The sequence below is a fragment of the Phalangium opilio genome, unplaced genomic scaffold (genome assembly GCF_054372755.1).
Source record: "Phalangium opilio isolate 3A_F unplaced genomic scaffold, DU_Popi_V2 ptg000046l_1, whole genome shotgun sequence".
Taxonomy (NCBI): Eukaryota; Metazoa; Arthropoda; class Arachnida; order Opiliones; family Phalangiidae; genus Phalangium; species Phalangium opilio.
This window is the reverse complement of record NW_028324169.1, coordinates 2,485,001-2,501,724: the sequence shown is the minus strand read 5'-3', so window position 1 is coordinate 2,501,724 and position 16,724 is coordinate 2,485,001. Positions and strand designations below refer to the sequence as shown.

General features: G+C 41.3%; 46 non-coding genes across 46 annotated transcripts in view; all 46 read left to right on the top strand.

The window, feature by feature from the left end:
• Window positions 1-342: 342 nt before the first annotated feature.
• TRNAV-UAC (transfer RNA valine (anticodon UAC)) lies at window positions 343-415 on the top strand. Its single transcript has one exon. It is a non-coding gene; the product is annotated as a tRNA-Val (tRNA).
• Window positions 416-757: 342 nt separating this feature from the next.
• Window positions 758-830, top strand: TRNAV-UAC (transfer RNA valine (anticodon UAC)). The gene has a single exon. It is a non-coding gene; the product is annotated as a tRNA-Val (tRNA).
• Window positions 831-1,169: 339 nt separating this feature from the next.
• TRNAV-UAC (transfer RNA valine (anticodon UAC)) lies at window positions 1,170-1,242 on the top strand. Its single transcript has one exon. It is a non-coding gene; the product is annotated as a tRNA-Val (tRNA).
• Window positions 1,243-1,445: 203 nt separating this feature from the next.
• On the top strand, window positions 1,446-1,518 carry TRNAV-AAC (transfer RNA valine (anticodon AAC)). Its single transcript has one exon. It is a non-coding gene; the product is annotated as a tRNA-Val (tRNA).
• Window positions 1,519-1,995: 477 nt separating this feature from the next.
• TRNAV-UAC (transfer RNA valine (anticodon UAC)) lies at window positions 1,996-2,068 on the top strand. The gene has a single exon. It is a non-coding gene; the product is annotated as a tRNA-Val (tRNA).
• Window positions 2,069-2,132: 64 nt separating this feature from the next.
• On the top strand, window positions 2,133-2,205 carry TRNAV-UAC (transfer RNA valine (anticodon UAC)). The gene has a single exon. It is a non-coding gene; the product is annotated as a tRNA-Val (tRNA).
• A 340-nt stretch (window positions 2,206-2,545) lies between these two features.
• TRNAV-UAC (transfer RNA valine (anticodon UAC)) lies at window positions 2,546-2,618 on the top strand. Its single transcript has one exon. It is a non-coding gene; the product is annotated as a tRNA-Val (tRNA).
• Window positions 2,619-4,061: 1,443 nt separating this feature from the next.
• TRNAV-UAC (transfer RNA valine (anticodon UAC)) lies at window positions 4,062-4,134 on the top strand. Its single transcript has one exon. It is a non-coding gene; the product is annotated as a tRNA-Val (tRNA).
• A 479-nt stretch (window positions 4,135-4,613) lies between these two features.
• TRNAV-UAC (transfer RNA valine (anticodon UAC)) lies at window positions 4,614-4,686 on the top strand. The gene has a single exon. It is a non-coding gene; the product is annotated as a tRNA-Val (tRNA).
• A 1,166-nt stretch (window positions 4,687-5,852) lies between these two features.
• TRNAV-UAC (transfer RNA valine (anticodon UAC)) lies at window positions 5,853-5,925 on the top strand. Its single transcript has one exon. It is a non-coding gene; the product is annotated as a tRNA-Val (tRNA).
• Window positions 5,926-6,405: 480 nt separating this feature from the next.
• On the top strand, window positions 6,406-6,478 carry TRNAV-UAC (transfer RNA valine (anticodon UAC)). The gene has a single exon. It is a non-coding gene; the product is annotated as a tRNA-Val (tRNA).
• A 202-nt stretch (window positions 6,479-6,680) lies between these two features.
• On the top strand, window positions 6,681-6,753 carry TRNAV-AAC (transfer RNA valine (anticodon AAC)). The gene has a single exon. It is a non-coding gene; the product is annotated as a tRNA-Val (tRNA).
• Window positions 6,754-6,957: 204 nt separating this feature from the next.
• Window positions 6,958-7,030, top strand: TRNAV-AAC (transfer RNA valine (anticodon AAC)). Its single transcript has one exon. It is a non-coding gene; the product is annotated as a tRNA-Val (tRNA).
• A 477-nt stretch (window positions 7,031-7,507) lies between these two features.
• On the top strand, window positions 7,508-7,580 carry TRNAV-UAC (transfer RNA valine (anticodon UAC)). The gene has a single exon. It is a non-coding gene; the product is annotated as a tRNA-Val (tRNA).
• A 65-nt stretch (window positions 7,581-7,645) lies between these two features.
• TRNAF-AAA (transfer RNA phenylalanine (anticodon AAA)) lies at window positions 7,646-7,718 on the top strand. The gene has a single exon. It is a non-coding gene; the product is annotated as a tRNA-Phe (tRNA).
• A 339-nt stretch (window positions 7,719-8,057) lies between these two features.
• Window positions 8,058-8,130, top strand: TRNAV-UAC (transfer RNA valine (anticodon UAC)). Its single transcript has one exon. It is a non-coding gene; the product is annotated as a tRNA-Val (tRNA).
• Window positions 8,131-8,470: 340 nt separating this feature from the next.
• TRNAV-UAC (transfer RNA valine (anticodon UAC)) lies at window positions 8,471-8,543 on the top strand. The gene has a single exon. It is a non-coding gene; the product is annotated as a tRNA-Val (tRNA).
• A 340-nt stretch (window positions 8,544-8,883) lies between these two features.
• Window positions 8,884-8,956, top strand: TRNAV-UAC (transfer RNA valine (anticodon UAC)). The gene has a single exon. It is a non-coding gene; the product is annotated as a tRNA-Val (tRNA).
• A 202-nt stretch (window positions 8,957-9,158) lies between these two features.
• TRNAV-UAC (transfer RNA valine (anticodon UAC)) lies at window positions 9,159-9,231 on the top strand. The gene has a single exon. It is a non-coding gene; the product is annotated as a tRNA-Val (tRNA).
• A 613-nt stretch (window positions 9,232-9,844) lies between these two features.
• TRNAV-UAC (transfer RNA valine (anticodon UAC)) lies at window positions 9,845-9,917 on the top strand. Its single transcript has one exon. It is a non-coding gene; the product is annotated as a tRNA-Val (tRNA).
• A 65-nt stretch (window positions 9,918-9,982) lies between these two features.
• TRNAF-AAA (transfer RNA phenylalanine (anticodon AAA)) lies at window positions 9,983-10,055 on the top strand. Its single transcript has one exon. It is a non-coding gene; the product is annotated as a tRNA-Phe (tRNA).
• A 65-nt stretch (window positions 10,056-10,120) lies between these two features.
• On the top strand, window positions 10,121-10,193 carry TRNAV-AAC (transfer RNA valine (anticodon AAC)). Its single transcript has one exon. It is a non-coding gene; the product is annotated as a tRNA-Val (tRNA).
• Window positions 10,194-10,532: 339 nt separating this feature from the next.
• TRNAV-UAC (transfer RNA valine (anticodon UAC)) lies at window positions 10,533-10,605 on the top strand. Its single transcript has one exon. It is a non-coding gene; the product is annotated as a tRNA-Val (tRNA).
• A 65-nt stretch (window positions 10,606-10,670) lies between these two features.
• On the top strand, window positions 10,671-10,743 carry TRNAV-AAC (transfer RNA valine (anticodon AAC)). The gene has a single exon. It is a non-coding gene; the product is annotated as a tRNA-Val (tRNA).
• A 202-nt stretch (window positions 10,744-10,945) lies between these two features.
• Window positions 10,946-11,018, top strand: TRNAV-UAC (transfer RNA valine (anticodon UAC)). The gene has a single exon. It is a non-coding gene; the product is annotated as a tRNA-Val (tRNA).
• A 340-nt stretch (window positions 11,019-11,358) lies between these two features.
• On the top strand, window positions 11,359-11,431 carry TRNAV-UAC (transfer RNA valine (anticodon UAC)). Its single transcript has one exon. It is a non-coding gene; the product is annotated as a tRNA-Val (tRNA).
• Window positions 11,432-11,905: 474 nt separating this feature from the next.
• TRNAV-UAC (transfer RNA valine (anticodon UAC)) lies at window positions 11,906-11,978 on the top strand. Its single transcript has one exon. It is a non-coding gene; the product is annotated as a tRNA-Val (tRNA).
• Window positions 11,979-12,042: 64 nt separating this feature from the next.
• TRNAV-UAC (transfer RNA valine (anticodon UAC)) lies at window positions 12,043-12,115 on the top strand. Its single transcript has one exon. It is a non-coding gene; the product is annotated as a tRNA-Val (tRNA).
• Window positions 12,116-12,180: 65 nt separating this feature from the next.
• TRNAG-ACC (transfer RNA glycine (anticodon ACC)) lies at window positions 12,181-12,253 on the top strand. Its single transcript has one exon. It is a non-coding gene; the product is annotated as a tRNA-Gly (tRNA).
• A 203-nt stretch (window positions 12,254-12,456) lies between these two features.
• TRNAF-AAA (transfer RNA phenylalanine (anticodon AAA)) lies at window positions 12,457-12,529 on the top strand. The gene has a single exon. It is a non-coding gene; the product is annotated as a tRNA-Phe (tRNA).
• A 201-nt stretch (window positions 12,530-12,730) lies between these two features.
• Window positions 12,731-12,803, top strand: TRNAV-UAC (transfer RNA valine (anticodon UAC)). Its single transcript has one exon. It is a non-coding gene; the product is annotated as a tRNA-Val (tRNA).
• A 202-nt stretch (window positions 12,804-13,005) lies between these two features.
• On the top strand, window positions 13,006-13,078 carry TRNAV-UAC (transfer RNA valine (anticodon UAC)). Its single transcript has one exon. It is a non-coding gene; the product is annotated as a tRNA-Val (tRNA).
• Window positions 13,079-13,142: 64 nt separating this feature from the next.
• TRNAV-UAC (transfer RNA valine (anticodon UAC)) lies at window positions 13,143-13,215 on the top strand. The gene has a single exon. It is a non-coding gene; the product is annotated as a tRNA-Val (tRNA).
• A 203-nt stretch (window positions 13,216-13,418) lies between these two features.
• TRNAV-AAC (transfer RNA valine (anticodon AAC)) lies at window positions 13,419-13,491 on the top strand. Its single transcript has one exon. It is a non-coding gene; the product is annotated as a tRNA-Val (tRNA).
• A 478-nt stretch (window positions 13,492-13,969) lies between these two features.
• On the top strand, window positions 13,970-14,042 carry TRNAV-AAC (transfer RNA valine (anticodon AAC)). Its single transcript has one exon. It is a non-coding gene; the product is annotated as a tRNA-Val (tRNA).
• Window positions 14,043-14,245: 203 nt separating this feature from the next.
• TRNAV-UAC (transfer RNA valine (anticodon UAC)) lies at window positions 14,246-14,318 on the top strand. Its single transcript has one exon. It is a non-coding gene; the product is annotated as a tRNA-Val (tRNA).
• Window positions 14,319-14,520: 202 nt separating this feature from the next.
• TRNAV-UAC (transfer RNA valine (anticodon UAC)) lies at window positions 14,521-14,593 on the top strand. The gene has a single exon. It is a non-coding gene; the product is annotated as a tRNA-Val (tRNA).
• Window positions 14,594-14,658: 65 nt separating this feature from the next.
• Window positions 14,659-14,731, top strand: TRNAV-UAC (transfer RNA valine (anticodon UAC)). Its single transcript has one exon. It is a non-coding gene; the product is annotated as a tRNA-Val (tRNA).
• Window positions 14,732-14,932: 201 nt separating this feature from the next.
• Window positions 14,933-15,005, top strand: TRNAV-UAC (transfer RNA valine (anticodon UAC)). The gene has a single exon. It is a non-coding gene; the product is annotated as a tRNA-Val (tRNA).
• Window positions 15,006-15,070: 65 nt separating this feature from the next.
• TRNAG-ACC (transfer RNA glycine (anticodon ACC)) lies at window positions 15,071-15,143 on the top strand. The gene has a single exon. It is a non-coding gene; the product is annotated as a tRNA-Gly (tRNA).
• A 203-nt stretch (window positions 15,144-15,346) lies between these two features.
• On the top strand, window positions 15,347-15,419 carry TRNAF-AAA (transfer RNA phenylalanine (anticodon AAA)). Its single transcript has one exon. It is a non-coding gene; the product is annotated as a tRNA-Phe (tRNA).
• Window positions 15,420-15,620: 201 nt separating this feature from the next.
• On the top strand, window positions 15,621-15,693 carry TRNAV-UAC (transfer RNA valine (anticodon UAC)). Its single transcript has one exon. It is a non-coding gene; the product is annotated as a tRNA-Val (tRNA).
• A 202-nt stretch (window positions 15,694-15,895) lies between these two features.
• Window positions 15,896-15,968, top strand: TRNAV-UAC (transfer RNA valine (anticodon UAC)). The gene has a single exon. It is a non-coding gene; the product is annotated as a tRNA-Val (tRNA).
• Window positions 15,969-16,032: 64 nt separating this feature from the next.
• On the top strand, window positions 16,033-16,105 carry TRNAV-UAC (transfer RNA valine (anticodon UAC)). Its single transcript has one exon. It is a non-coding gene; the product is annotated as a tRNA-Val (tRNA).
• A 202-nt stretch (window positions 16,106-16,307) lies between these two features.
• TRNAV-AAC (transfer RNA valine (anticodon AAC)) lies at window positions 16,308-16,380 on the top strand. The gene has a single exon. It is a non-coding gene; the product is annotated as a tRNA-Val (tRNA).
• Window positions 16,381-16,719: 339 nt separating this feature from the next.
• Window positions 16,720-16,724, top strand: part of TRNAV-UAC (transfer RNA valine (anticodon UAC)) — a 73-nt gene continuing 68 nt past the window's right edge. Inside the window, exon 1 of the tRNA in view lies at window positions 16,720-16,724. This exon is cut by the window's right edge and continues 68 nt beyond it. This is a non-coding gene — a tRNA (tRNA-Val).

Here is a 16,724-nt window from a genome sequence, read left to right as displayed (position 1 = left end):
CATGTTTTGACCATCGTGATTAGACATAGTTATAAGCTAGATCTCTTTTAAAACTTTATGTTAACTTGTATCTATGGTGTAGTCTTTATCACGTCCGCCTAACACGCGGAAGGTCCCAGGTTCGAGCCCTGGTAGATACATGTTTTGACCATCGTGATTAGACATAGTAATAAGCTAGATCTCTTCGAAAACATTATATTAACACGTATCTATGGTGTAGTGGTTATCACGTCCGCCTAACACGCGGAAGGTCCCAGGTTCGTGCCCTGATAGATATATGTTTAGACCATCGTGATTAGACATAGTAATAAGCTAGATCTCTTCGAAAACTTGAATTAACACGTATCTATGGTGTAGTGGTTATCACGTCCGCTTTACACGCGGAAGGTCTCAGGTTCGAGCCCTGATAGATACATGTTTTGACCATCGTGATTAGACATAGTAATAAGCTAGATCTCTTCGAAAACTTTATAATAACACGTATCTTAATGTAGTGGTTATCACGTCCGCTTTACACGCGAAAGGTCTCAGGTTCGAGCCCTGTTAAATTCAAGCTTTGACCATCGTGATTAGACATAATAATAATAAGCTAGATCTCTTCTATAAATTTATATTAACACGCACCTATGGTGTAGTGGTTATCACGTCCGCCTAACACGCGGAAGGTCCCAGGTTCGAGCCCTGATAGATACATGTTTAGACCATCGTGATTAGACATAGTAATAAGCTAGATCTCTTCGAAAACTTGAATTAACACGTATCTATGGTGTAGTGGTTATCACGTCCGCTTTACACGCGGACGGTCCCAGGTTCGAGCCCTGATAGATACATGTTTTGACCATCGTGATTAGACATAGTAATAAGCTAGATCTCTTCGAAAACTTGAATTAACACGTATCTATGGTGTAGTGGTTATCACGTCCGACTAACACGCGGAAGGTCCCAGGTTCGTGCCCTGATAGATACATGTTTAGACCATCGTGATTAGACATAGTAATAAGCTAGATCTCTTCGAAAACTTAAATTAACACGTATCTATGGTGTAGTGGTTATCACGTCCGCTTTACACGCGGAGGGTCTCAGGTTCGAGCCCTGATAGATGCACGTTTTGAAAATCGTGATTAGACATAGTAATAAGCTAGATCTCTTCGAAAACTTTATAATAACACGTATCTATGGTGTAGTGGTTATCACGTCCGCTTTACACGCGGAAGGTCCCAGGTTCGAGCCCTGGTAGATACATGTTTTGACCATCGTGATTAGACATAATAATAAGGTAGATCCCTTCGAAAACTCACAATAACCAAGTATCTATGGTGTAGTGGTTATCATGTCCGCCTAACACGCGGAAGGTCCCAGGTTCGAGCCCTGGTAGATTCATGCTTTGACCATCGTGATTAGACATAATAGTAAGCTAGATCTCTTCTATAACTTTATATTAACACGCACCTATGGTGTAGTGGTTATCACGTCCGCCTAACACGCGGAAGGTCCCAGGTTCGAGCCCTGGTAGATACATGCTTTGACCATGGTGATAACACATAATAATAAGGTAGATCTCTTCGAAAACTCAGAATAACCAAGTATCTATGGTGTAGTGGTTATCACGTTGCTTTACACGAGGAAGGTCTCAGGTTCGAACCCTGATAGTTACATGTTTTGACCATCGTGATTAGACATAGTTATAAGCTAAATCTCTTCTAAAACCTTATGTTAACACGTATCTATGGTGTAGTGTTTATCACGTCCGCCTAACACGCGGAAGGTCCCATGTTCGAGCCCTGGTAGATACATGTTTTGACCATCGTGATTAGACATAGTAATAAGCTAGATCTCTTCGAAAAGTTTATATTAACACGTATCTATGGTGTAGTGGTTATCACATCCGCCTAACACGCGGAAGGTCCCAGGTTTGAGCCCTGATAGATACATGTTTTGACCATCGTGATTAGACATAGTAATAAGCTAGATCTCTTCGAAAACTTAAATTAACACGTATCTATGGTGTAGTGGTTATCACGTCCGCTCTACACGCGGAAGGTCCCAGGTTCGAGCCCTGGTAGATACATGTTTTGACCATCGTGATTAGACATAGTAATAAGCTAGATCTCTTCGAAAACGTAAATTAACACGTATCTATGGTGTAGTGGTTATCACGTCCGCTTTACACGCGGAAGGTCCCAGGTTCGAGCCCTGGTAGATACATGTTTTGACCATCGTGAATAGACATAATTATAAGGTAGATCTCTTCGAAAACTCACAATAACCAAGTTTCTATGGTGTAGTGGTTATCACGTCCGCCTAACACGCGGAAGGTCCCAGGTTCGTGCCCTGATAGATACATGTTTAGACCATCGTGATTAGACATAGTAATAAGCTAGATCTCTTCGAAAACTTAAATTAACACGTATCTATGGTGTAGTGGTTATCACGTCCGCTTTACACGTGGAAGGTCTCAGGTTCGAGCCTTGATGGATGCATGTTTTGAAAATCGTGATTAGACATAGTAATAAGCTAGATCTCTTCGAAAACTTTATAATAACACGTATCTATGGTGTAGTGGTTATCACGTCCGCTTTACACGCGGAAGATCCCAGGTTCGAGCCCTGGTAGATACATGTTTTGATCATCGTGATTATACATAATAATAAGGTAGATCTCTTAGAAAACTCTCAATAGCCAAGTATCTATGGTGTAGGGGTTATCACGTCCGCCCAACACGCGGAAGGTGTCAGGTTCGATTCCTGATAGATAAATGTTTTGACCATCGTGATTAGACATAGTAATAAGCTAGATCTCTTCAAAAACTTTATAATAACACGTATCTATGGTGTAGTGGTTATCGCGTCCGCCTTACACGCGGAAGGTCCCAGGTTCGAGCCATGGTAGATGCATGTTTTGACCATCGTGATTAGACATAATAATAAGGTAGATCTCTTCGAAAATTCACAATAATCAAGTATCTATGGTGTAGTGGTTATCCCATCCGCCTAACACGCGGAAGGTCCCAGGTTAGAGCCCTGGTAGATACATGTTTTGACCATCGTGATTAGACATAATAATAAGCTAGATCTCTTCTAAAACTTTATATTAACACGTATCTATGGTGTAGTGGTTATCACGTCCGCTTTACACGCGGAAGGTGTCAGGTTCAAGCCCTGATAGATACATGTTATGCCCATCGTGATTAGACATTGTAATAAGCTAGATCTCTTCGTAAACTTTATATTAACACGTATCTATGGTGTAGTGGTTGTCACGTCCGCTTTACACGCGGAAGGTCCCGGTTTCGAGCCCTGGTAGATACATGTTTTGACCATCGTGATTAGACATAATAATAAGGTAGATCTCTTCGAAAACTCACAATAGCCAAGTATCTATGGTGTAGTGGTTATCACGTTGCTTTACACGAGGAAGGTCTCAGGTTCGAGCCCTGATAGATACATGTTTTGACCATCGTGATTAGACATAATAATAAGGTAGATCTCTTCGAAAACTCACAATAGCCAAGTATCTATGGTGTAGGGGTTATCACGTCTGCCCAACACGCGTAAGGTGTCAGGTTCGAGCCCTGATAGATAAATGTTTTGACCATCGTGATTAGACATAGTAATAAGCTAGATCTCTTCGAAAACTTTATAATAACACGTATCTATGGTGTAGTGGTTATCGCGTCCGCCTTACACGCGGAAGGTCCCAGGTTTGAGCCATGGTAGATGCATGTTTTGACCATCGTGATTAGACATAATTATAAGGTAGATCTCTTCGAAAACTCACAATAACCAAGTTTCTATGGTGTAGTGGTTATCACGTCCGCCTAACACGCGGAAGGTCCCAGGTTCGTGCCCTGATAGATACATGTTTAGACCATCGTGATTAGACATAGTAATAAGCTAGATCTCTTCGAAAACTTAAATTAACACGTATCTATGGTGTAGTGGTTATCACGTCCGCTTTACACGCGGAAGGTCTCAGGTTCGAGCCTTGATGGATGCATGTTTTGAAAATCGTGATTAGACATAGTAATAAGCTAGATCTCTTCGAAAACTTTATAATAACACGTATCTATGGTGTAGTGGTTATCACGTCCGCTTTACACGCGGAAGATCCCAGGTTCGAGCCCTGGTAGATACATGTTTTGATCATCGTGATTATACATAATAATAAGGTAGATCTCTTAGAAAACTCTCAATAGCCAAGTATCTATGGTGTAGGGGTTATCACGTCCGCCCAACACGCGGAAGGTGTCAGGTTCGATTCCTGATAGATAAATGTTTTGACCATCGTGATTAGACATAGTAATAAGCTAGATCTCTTCAAAAACTTTATAATAACACGTATCTATGGTGTAGTGGTTATCGCGTCCGCCTTACACGCGGAAGGTCCCAGGTTCGAGCCATGGTAGATGCATGTTTTGACCATCGTGATTAGACATAATAATAAGGTAGATCTCTTCGAAAATTCACAATAACCAAGTATCTATGGTGTAGTGGTTATCCCATCCGCCTAACACGCGGAAGGTCCCAGGTTAGAGCCCTGGTAGATACATGTTTTGACCATCGTGATTAGACATAATAATAAGCTAGATCTCTTCTAAAACTTTATATTAACACGTATCTATGGTGTAGTGGTTATCACGTCCGCTTTACACGCGGAAGGTGTCAGGTTCGAGCCCTGATAGATACATGTTATGCCCATCGTGATTAGACATAGTAATAAGCTAGATCTCTTCGTAAACTTTATATTAACACGTATCTATGGTGTAGTGGTTGTCACGTCCGCTTTACACGCGGAAGGTCCCGGTTTCGAGCCCTGGTAGATACATGTTTTGACCATCGTGATTAGACATAATAATAAGGTAGATCTCTTCGAAAACTCACAATAGCCAAGTATCTATGGTGTAGTGGTTATCACGTTGCTTTACACGAGGAAGGTCTCAGGTTCGAGCCCTGATAGATACATGTTTTGACCATCGTGATTAGACATAATAATAAGGTAGATCTCTTCGAAAACTCACAATAGCCAAGTATCTATGGTGTAGGGGTTATCACGTCCGCCCAACACGCGTAAGGTGTCAGGTTCGAGCCCTGATAGATAAATGTTTTGACCATCGTGATTAGACATAGTAATAAGCTAGATCTCTTCGAAAACTTTATAATAACACGTATCTATGGTGTAGTGGTTATCGCGTCCGCCTTACACGCGGAAGGTCCCAGGTTTGAGCCATGGTAGATGCATGTTTTGACCATCGTGATTAGACATAATAATAAGGTAGATCTCTTCGAAAACTCACAATAGCCAAGTATCTATGGTGTAGTGGTTATCACGTCCGCCTTACACGCGGAAGGTCCCATGTTCGAGCCCTGGTAGATAAATGTTTTGACCATCGTGATAAGACATAATAATAAAGTAGATCTCTTCGAAAACTCAGAATAACCAAGTATCTATGGTGTAGTGGTTATCACGTTGCTTTACACGAGGAAGGTCTCAGGTTCGAGCCCTGATAGTTACATGTTTTGACCATCGTGATTAGACATAGTTATAAGCTAGATCTCTTTTAAAACTTTATGTTAACTTGTATCTATGGTGTAGTCTTTATCACGTCCGCCTAACACGCGGAAGGTCCCAGGTTCGAGCCCTGGTAGATACATGTTTTGACCATCGTGATTAGACATAGTAATAAGCTAGATCTCTTCGAAAACATTATATTAACACGTATCTATGGTGTAGTGGTTATCACGTCCGCCTAACACGCGGAAGGTCCCAGGTTCGTGCCCTGATAGATATATGTTTAGACCATCGTGATTAGACATAGTAATAAGCTAGATCTCTTCGAAAACTTGAATTAACACGTATCTATGGTGTAGTGGTTATCACGTCCGCTTTACACGCGGAAGGTCTCAGGTTCGAGCCCTGATAGATACATGTTTTGACCATCGTGATTAGACATAGTAATAAGCTAGATCTCTTCGAAAACTTTATAATAACACGTATCTTAATGTAGTGGTTATCACGTCCGCTTTACACGCGAAAGGTCTCAGGTTCGAGCCCTGTTAAATTCAAGCTTTGACCATCGTGATTAGACATAATAATAATAAGCTAGATCTCTTCTATAAATTTATATTAACACGCACCTATGGTGTAGTGGTTATCACGTCCGCCTAACACGCGGAAGGTCCCAGGTTCGAGCCCTGATAGATACATGTTTAGACCATCGTGATTAGACATAGTAATAAGCTAGATCTCTTCGAAAACTTATATTAACACGTATCTATGGTGTAGTGGTTATCACGTCCGCTTTACACGCGGAAGGTCTCAGGTTCGAGCCTTGATGGATGCATGTTTTGAAAATCGTGATTAGACATAGTAATAAGCTAGATCTCTTCGAAAACTTTATAATAACACGTATCTATGGTGTAGTGGTTATCACGTCCGCTTTACACGCGGAAGATCCCAGGTTCGAGCCCTGGTAGATACATGTTTTGATCATCGTGATTATACATAATAATAAGGTAGATCTCTTAGAAAACTCAAAATAACCAAGTATCTATGGTGTAGTGGTTATCACGTTGCTTTACACGAGGAAGGTCTCAGGTTCAAACCCTGATGGTTACATGTTTTGACCATCGTGATTAGACATAGTTATAAGCTAAATCTCTTCTAAAACTTTATGTACACACGTATCTATGGTGTAGTGTTTATCACGTCCGCCTAACACGCGGAAGGTCCCAGGTTCGAGCCCTGGTAGATACATGTTTTACACCATCGTGATTAGACATAGTAATAAGCTAGATCTCTTCGAAAACATTATATTAACACGTATCTATGGTGTAGTGGTTATCACGTCCGCCTAACACGCGGAAGATTCCAGGTTCAAGCCCTGATAGATACATGTTTTGACCATCGTGATTAGACATAATAATAAGCTAGATCTCTTCTATAACTTTATATTAACACGCGCCTATGGTGTAGTGGTTATCACGTCCGCCTAACACGCGGAAGGTCCCAGGTTCGAGCCCTGGTAGATACATGCTTTGACCATCGTGATAAGATATAATAATAAGGTAGATCTCTTCGAAAACTCAGAATAACCAAGTATCTATGGTGTAGTGGTTATCACGTTGCTTTACACGAGGAAGGTCTCAGGTTCGAGCCCTGATAGTTACATGTTTTGACCATCGTGATTAGACATAGTTATAAGCTAAATCTCTTCTAAAACTTTATGTTAACACGTATCTATGGTGTAGTGTTTATCACGTCCGCCTAACACGCGGAAGGTCCCATGTTCGAGCCCTGGTAGATACATGTTTTGACCATCGTGATTAGACATAGTAATAAGCTAGATCTCTTCGAAAAGTTTATATTAACACGTATCTATGGTGTAGTGGTTATCACATCCGCCTAACACGCGGAAGGTCCCAGGTTTGAGCCCTGATAGATACATGTTTTGACCATCGTGATTAGACATAGTAATAAGCTAGATCTCTTCGAAAACTTAAATTAAAACGTATCTATGGTGTAGTGGTTATCACGTCCGCCTTACACGCGGAAGGTCCCAGGTTCGAGCCCTGGTAGATACATGTTTTGATCATCGTGAATATACATAATAATAAGGTAGATCTCTTAGAAAACTCACAATAACCAAGTATCTATGGTGTAGTGGTTATCACGTCCGCCTAAAACGCGGAAGGTCCCGGTTTCGAGCCCTGGTAGATTCATGCTTTGACCATCGTGATTAGACATAAAAATAAGCTAATCTCTTCTATAACTTTATATTAACACGCACCTATGGTGTAGTGGTTATCACGTCCGCCTAACACGCGGAAGGTCCCAGGTTCGAGCCCTGGTAGATAAATGTTTTGACCATCGTGATTAGACATAGTAATAAGCTAGATCTCTTCGAAAACATTATATTAACACGTATCTATGGTGTAGTGGTTATCACGTCCGCCTAACACGCGGAAGATTCCAGGTTCGAGCCCTGATAGATACATGTTTTGACCATCGTGATTAGACATACTAATAAGCTAGATCTCTTCGAAAACTTAAATTAACACGTATCTATGGTGTAGTGGTTATCACGTCCGCTTTACACGCGGAAGGTCCTAGGTTCGAGCCCTGGTAGATACATGTTTTGACCATCGTGATTAGACATAATAATAAGGTAGATCTCTTCGAAAACTCACAATAACCAAATATCTATGGTGTAGTGGTTATCAAGTCCGCCTAACACGCGGAAGGTCCCAGGTTCGAGCCCTGGTAGATACATGTTTTGACCATCGTGATTAGACATAGTAATAAGCTAGATCTCTTCGAAAAGTTTATATTAACACGTATCTATGGTGTAGTGGTTATCACATCCGCCTAACACGCGGAAGGTCCCAGGTTTGGGCCCTGATAGATACATGTTTTGACCATCGTGATTAGACATAGTAATAAGCTAGATCTCTTCGAAAACTTAAATTAACACGTATCTATGGTGTAGTGGTTATCACGTCCGCCTTACACGCGGAAGGTCCCAGGTTCGAGCCCTGGTAGATACATGTTTTGACCATCGTGATTAGACATAAAAATAAGGTAGATCTCTTCGAAAACTCACAATAAACAAGTATCTATGGTGTAGTGGTTATCACGTCCGCCTAACACGCGGAAGGTTCCAGGTTTGAGCCCTGATAGATACATGTTTTGACCATCGTGATTAGACATAGTAATAAGCTATATCTCTTCGAAAATTTTATATTAACACGTATCTATGGTGTAGTGGTTATCACATCCGCCTAACACGCGGAAGGTCCCAGGTTTGAGCCCTGATAGATACATGTTTTGACCATCGTGATTAGACATAGTAATAAGCTAGATCTCTTCGAAAACTTAAATTAACACGTATCTATGGTGTAGTGGTTATCACGTCCGCCTTACACGCGGAAGGTCCCAGGTTCGAGCCCTGGTAGATACATGTTTTGACCATCGTGATTAGACATAATAATAAGGTAGATCTCTTCGAAAACTCACAATAAACAAGTATCTATGGTGTAGTGGTTATCACGTCCGACTAACACGTGGAAGGTCCCAGGTTCGTGCCCTGATAGATACATGTTTTGACCATCGTGATTAGACATAGTAATAAGCTAGATCTCTTCGAAACCTTAAATTAACACGTATCTATGGTGTAGTGGTTATCACGTCCGCTTTACACGCGGAAGGTCCCAGGTTCGAGCCCTGATAGATACATGTTTTGACCATCGTGATTAGACATAGTAATAAGCTAGATCTCTTCGAAAACTTTATAATAACACGAATCTATGTTGTAGGGGTTATCACGTCCGCTTTAAACGCGGAAGGTGCCAGGTTCGAGCCCTGGTAGATACATGTTTTGATCATCGTGATTATACATAATAATAAGCCTGATCTCTTCGAAAACTTAAATTAACACGAATCTATGGTGTAGTGGTTATCACGTCCGCTTTACACGCGGAAGGTCCCAGGTTCGAGCCCTGATAGATACATGTTTTGTCCATCGTGATCAGACATAGTAATAAGCTACATCTCTTCGAAAACTTAAATTAACACGTATCTATGGTGTAGTGTTTATCACGTCCGCCTACCACGCGGAAGGTGCCAGGTTCGTGCCCTGATAGATACATGTTTTGACCATCGTGATTAGACATAGTAATAAGCTAGATCTCTTCGAAAACTTAAATTAACACGTATCTATGGTGTAGTGATTATCACATCCGCCTAACACGCGGAAGGTCCCAGGTTTGAGCCCTGATAGATACATGTTTTGACCATCGTGATTAGACATAGTAATAAGCTAGATCTCTTCGAAAACTTAAATTAACACGTATCTATGGTGTAGTGGTTATCACGTCCGCCTTACACGCGGAAGGTCCCAGGTTCGAGCCCTGGTAGATACATGTTTTGATCATTGTGATTATACATAATAATAAGGTAGATCTCTTAGACAACTCACAATAACCAAGTATCTATGGTGTAGTGGTTATCACGTCCGCCTAAAACGCGGAAGGTCCCGGTTTCGAGCCCTGGTAGATTCATGCTTTGACCATCGTGATTAGACATAATAATAAGCTAGATCTCTTCTATAACTTTATATTAACACGCACCTATGGTGTAGTGGTTATCACGTCCGCCTAACACGCGGAAGGTCCCAGGTTCGAGCCCTGGTAGATACATGTTTTGACCATCGTGATAAGACATAATAATAAGGTAGATCTCTTCGAAAACTCAGAATAACCAAGTATCTATGGTGTAGTGGTTATCACGTTGCTTTACACGCGGAAGGTCCTAGGTTCGAGCCCTGGTAAATACGTGTTTTGACCATCGTGATTAGACATAGTAATGAGCTAGATCTCTTCGAAAACATTATATTAACACGTATCTATGGTGTAGTGGTTATCACGTCCGCCTAACACGCGGAAGATTCCAGGTTCGAGCCCTGATAGATACATGTTTTGACCATCGTGATTAGACATACTAATAAGCTAGATCTCTTCGAAAACTTAAATTAACACGTATCTATGGTGTAGTGGTTATCACGTCCGCTTTACACGCGGAAGGTCCTAGGTTCGAGCCCTGGTAGATACATGTTTTGACCATCGTGATTAGACATAATAATAAGGTAGATCTCTTCGAAAACTCACAATAACCAAATATCTATGGTGTAGTGGTTATCATGTCCGCCTAACACGCGGAAGGTCCCAGGTTCGAGCCCTGGTAGATACATGTTTTGACCATCGTGATTAGACATAGTAATAAGCTAGATCTCTTCGAAAAGTTTGTATTAACACGTATCTATGGTGTAGTGGTTATCACATCCGCCTAACACGCGGAAGGTCCCAGGTTTGAGCCCTGATAGATACATGTTTTGACCATCGTGATTAGACATAGTAATAAGCTAGATCTCTTCGAAAACTTAAATTAACACGTATCTATGGTGTAGTGGTTATCACGTCCGCCTTACACGCGGAAGGTCCCAGGTTCGAGCCCTGGTAGATACATCTTTTGACCATCGTGATTAGACATAATAATAAGGTAGATCTCTTCGAAAACTCACAATAAACAAGTATCTATGGTGTAGTGGTTATCACATCCGCCTAACACGCGGAAGGTTCCATGTTTGAGCCCTGATAGATACATGTTTTGACCATCGTGATTAGACATAGTAATAAGCTAGATCTCTTCGAAAAGTTTATATTAACACGTATCTATGGTGTAGTGGTTATCACATCCGCCTAACACGCGGAAGGTCCCAGGTTTGAGCCCTGATAGATACATGTTTTGACCATCGTGATTAGACATAGTAATAAGCTAGATCTCTTCGAAAACTTAAATTAACACGTATCTATGGTGTAGTGGTTATCACGTCCGCCTTACACGCGGAAGGTCCCAGGTTCGAGCCCTGGTAGATACATGCTTTGACCATCGTGATTAGACATAATAAGGTAGATCTCTTCGAAAACTCACAATAAACAAGTATCTATGGTGTAGTGGTTATCACGTCCGACTAACACGTGGAAGGTCCCAGGTTCGTGCCCTGATAGATACATGTTTTGACCATCGTGATTAGACATAGTAATAAGCTAGATCTCTTCGAAACCTTAAATTAACACGTATCTATGGTGTAGTGGTTATCACGTCCGCTTTACACGCGGAAGGTCCAAGGTTCGAGCCCTGATAGATACATGTTTTGACCATCGTGATTAGACATAGTAATAAGCTAGATCTCTTCGAAAACTTTATAATAACACGAATCTATGTTGTAGTGGTTATCACGTCCGCTTTAAACGCGGAAGGTCCCAGGTTCGAGCCCTGGTAGATACATGTTTTGATCATCGTGATTATACATAATAATAAGCTAGATCTCTTCGAAAACTTAAATTAACACGTATCTATGGTGTAGTGGTTATCACGTCCGCTTTACACGCGGAAGGTCCCAGGTTCGAGCCCTGATAGATACATGTTTTGTCCATCGTGATCAGACATAGTAATAAGCTACATCTCTTCGAAAACTTAAATTAACACGTATCTATGGTGTAGTGTTTATCACGTCCGCTTTACACGCGGAAGGTCCCAGGTTCGAGCCCTGGTAGATACATGTTTTGACCATCGTGATTAGACATAATAATAAGGTAGATCTCTTCAAAAACTCACAATAACCAAGTATCTATGGTGTAGTGGTTATCACGTCCGCCTACCACGCGGAAGGTCCCAGGTTCGTGCCCTGATAGATACATGTTTTGACCATCGTGATTAGACATAGTAATAAGCTAGATCTCTTCGAAAACTTTATAATAACACGTATCTATGGTGTAGTGGTTATCACGTCCGCTTTACACGTTGAAGGTCCCAGGTTCGAGCCTTGGTAGATACATGTTTTGATCATCGTGATTATACATAATAATAAGGTAGATCTCTTAGAAAACTCACAATAACCAAGTATCTATGGTGTAGTGGTTATCACGTCCGCCTAAAACGCGGAAGGTACCGGTTTCGAGCCCTGGTAGATACATCTTTTGACCATCGTGATGAGACATAATAATAAGCTAGATCTCTTCGAAACCTTAAATTAACACGTATCTATGGTGTAGTGATTATCACATCCGCCTAACACGCGGAAGGTCCCAGGTTTGAGCCCTGATAGATACATGTTTTGACCATCGTGATTAGACATAGTAATAAGCTAGATCTCTTCGAAAACTTAAATTAACACGTATCTATGGTGTAGTGGTTATCACGTCCGCCTTACACGCGGAAGGTCCCAGGTTCGAGCCCTGGTAGATACATGTTTTGACCATCGTGATTAGACATAATAATAAGGTAGATCTCTTCGAAAACTCACAATAAACAAGTATCTATGGTGTAGTGGTTATCACGTCCGACTAACACGTGGACGGTCCCAGGTTCGTGCCCTGATAGATACATGTTTTGACCATCGTGATTAGACATAGTAATAAGCTAGATCTCTTCGAAACCTTAAATTAACACGTATCTATGGTGTAGTGGTTATCACGTCCGCTTTACACGCGGAAGGTCCCAGGTTCGAGCCCTGATAGATACATGTTTTGACCATCGTGATTAGACATACTAATAAGCTAGATCTCTTCGAAAACTTAAATTAACACGTATCTATGGTGTAGTGGTTATCACGTCCGCTTTACACGCGGAAGGTCCCAGGTTCGAGCCCTGGTAGATACATGTTTTGACCATCGTGATTAGACATAATAATAAGGTAGATCTCTTCGAAAACTCACAATAACCAAATATCTATGGTGTAGTGGTTATTATGTCCGCCTAACACGCGGAAGGTCCCAGGTTCGAGCCCTGGTAGATTCATGCTTTGACCATCGTGATTAGACATAATAATAAGCTAGATCTCTTCTATAACTTTATATTAACACGCACCTATGGTGTAGTGGTTATCACGTCCGCCTAACACGCGGAAGGTCCCAGGTTCGAGCCCTGGTAGATACATGCTTTGACCATCGTGATAAGACATAATAATAAGGTAGATCTCTTCGAAAACTCAGAATAACCAAGTATCTATGGTGTAGTGGTTATCACGTTGCTTTACACGAGGAAGGTCTCAGGTTCGAGCCCTGATAGTTACATGTTTTGACCATCGTGATTAGACATAGTTTTAAGCTAAATCTCTTCTAAAACTTTATGTTAACACGTATCTATGGTGTAGTGTTTATCACGTCCGCCTAACACGCGGAAAGTCCCATGTTCGAGCCCTGGTAGATACATGTTTTGACCATCGTGATTAGACATAGTAATAAGCTAGATCTCTTCGAAAACATTATATTAACACGTATCTATGGTGTAGTGGTTAACACGTCCGCCTAACACGCCGAAGGTTCCAGGTTTGAGCCCTGATAGATACATGTTTTGACCATCGTGATTAGACATAGTAATAATCTAGATCTCTTCGAAAAGTTTATAGTAACACGTATCTATGGTGTAGTGGTTATCACATCCGCCTAACACGCGGAAGGTCCCAGGTTCGAGCCCTGGTAGATACATGTTTTGACCATCGTGATTAGACATAATAATAAGGTAGATCTCTTCGAAAACTCACAATAAACAAGTATCTATGGTGTAGTGGTTATCACGTCCGACTAACACGCGGAAGGTTCCAGGTTTGAGCCCTGATAGATACATGTTTTGACCATCGTGATTAGACATAGTAATAAGCTAGATCTCTTCGAAAAGTTTATAGTAACACGTATCTATGGTGTAGTGGTTATCACGTCCGCCTTACACGCGGAAGGTCCCAGGTTCGAGCCCTGGTAGATACATGTTTTGACCATCGTGATTAGATATAATAATAAGGTAGATCTCTTCGAAAACTCACAATAAACAAGTATCTATGGTGTAGTAGTTATCACGTCCGACTAACACGTGGAAGGTCCCAGGTTCGTGCCCTGATAGAGACATGTTTTGACCATCGTGATTAGACATAGTAATAAGCTAGATCTCTTCGAAAACTTAAATTAACACGTATCTATGGTGTAGTGGTTATCACGTCCGCTTTACACGCGGAAGGTCCCAGGTTCGAGCCCTGATAGATACATGTTTTGACCATCGTGATTAGACATAGTAACAAGCTAGATCTCTTCGAAAACTTTATAATAACACGAATCTATGGTGTAGTGGTTATCACGTCCGCTTTACACGCGGAAGGTCCCAGGTTCGAGCCCTGGTAGATACATGTTTTGATCATCGTGATTATACATAATAATAAGCTAGATCTCTTCGAAAACTTAAATTAACAAGTATCTATGGTGTAGTGGTTATCACGTCCGCTTTACACGCGGCAGGTCCCAGGTTTGAGCCCTGATAGATACATGTTTTGTCCATCGTGATCAGACATAGTAATAAGCTACATCTCTTCGAAAACTTAAATTAACACGTATCTATGGTGTAGTGTTTATCACGTCCGCTTTACACGCGGAAGGTCCCAGGTTCGAGCCCTGGTAGATACATGTTTTGACCATCGTGATTAGACATAATAATAAGGTAGATCTCTTCGAAAACTCACAATAACCAAGTATCTATGGTGTAGTGGTTATCACGTCCGCCTACCACGCGGAAGGTCCCAGGTTCGTGCCCTGATAGATACATGTTTTGACCATCGTGATTAGACATAGTAATAAGCTAGATCTCTTCGAAAACTTTATAATAACACGTATCTATGGTGTAGTGGTTATCACGTCCGCTTTACACGTTGAAGGTCCCAGGTTCGAGCCCTGGTAGATACATGTTTTGATCATCGAGATTATACATAATAATAAGGTAGATCTCTTAGAAAACTCACAATAACCAAGTATCTATGGTGTAGTGGTTATCACGTCCGCCTAAAACGCGGAAGGTACCGGTTTCGAGCCCTGGTAGATACATCTTTTGACCATCGTGATGAGACATAATAATAAGCTAGATCTCTTCGAAACCTTAAATTAACACGTATCTATGGTGTAGTGATTATCACATCCGCCTAACACGCGGAAGGTCCCAGGTTTGAGCCCTGATAGATACATGTTTTGACCATCGTGATTAGACATAGTAATAAGCTAGATCTCTTCGAAAACTTAAATTAACACGTATCTATGGTGTAGTGGTTATCACGTCCGCCTTACACGCGGAAGGTCCCAGGTTCGAGCCCTGGTAGATACATGTTTTGACCATCGTGATTAGACATAATAATAAGGTAGATCTCTTCGAAAACTCACAATAAACAAGTATCTATGGTGTAGTGGTTATCACGTCCGACTAACACGTGGAAGGTCCCAGGTTCGTGCCCTGATAGATACATGTTTTGACCATCGTGATTAGACATAGTAATAAGCTAGATCTCTTCGAAACCTTAAATTAACACGTATCTATGGTGTAGTGGTTATCACGTCCGCTTTACACGCGGAAGGTCCCAGGTTCGAGCCCTGATAGATACATGTTTTGACCATCGTGATTAGACATACTAATAAGCTAGATCTCTTCGAAAACTTAAATTAACACGTATCTATGGTGTAGTGGTTATCACGTCCGCTTTACACGCGGAAGGTCCCAGGTTCGAGCCCTGGTAGATACATGTTTTGACCATCGTGATTAGACATATAATAAGGTAGATCTCTTCGAAAACTCACAATAACCAAATATCTATGGTGTAGTGGTTATTATGTCCGCCTAACACGCGGAAGGTCCCAGGTTCGAGCCCTGGTAGATTCATGCTTTGACCATCGTGATTAGACATAATAATAAGCTAGATCTCTTCTATAACTTTATATTAACACGCACCTATGGTGTAGTGGTTATCACGTCCGCCTAACACGCGGAAGGTCCCAGGTTCGAGCCCTGGTAGATACATGCTTTGACCATCGTGATAAGACATAATAATAAGGTAGATCTCTTCGAAAACTCAGAATAACCAAGTATCTATGGTGTAGTGGTTATCACGTTGCTTTACACGAGGAAGGTCTCAGGTTCGAGCCCTGATAGTTACATGTTTTGACCATCGTGATTAGACATAGTTTTAAGCTAAATCTCTTCTAAAACTTTATGTTAACACGTATCTATGGTGTAGTGTTTATCACGTCCGCCTAACACGCGGAAAGTCCCATGTTCGAGCCCTGGTAGATACATGTTTTGACCATCGTGATTAGACATAGTAATAAGCTAGATCTCTTCGAAAACTTAAATTAACACGTATC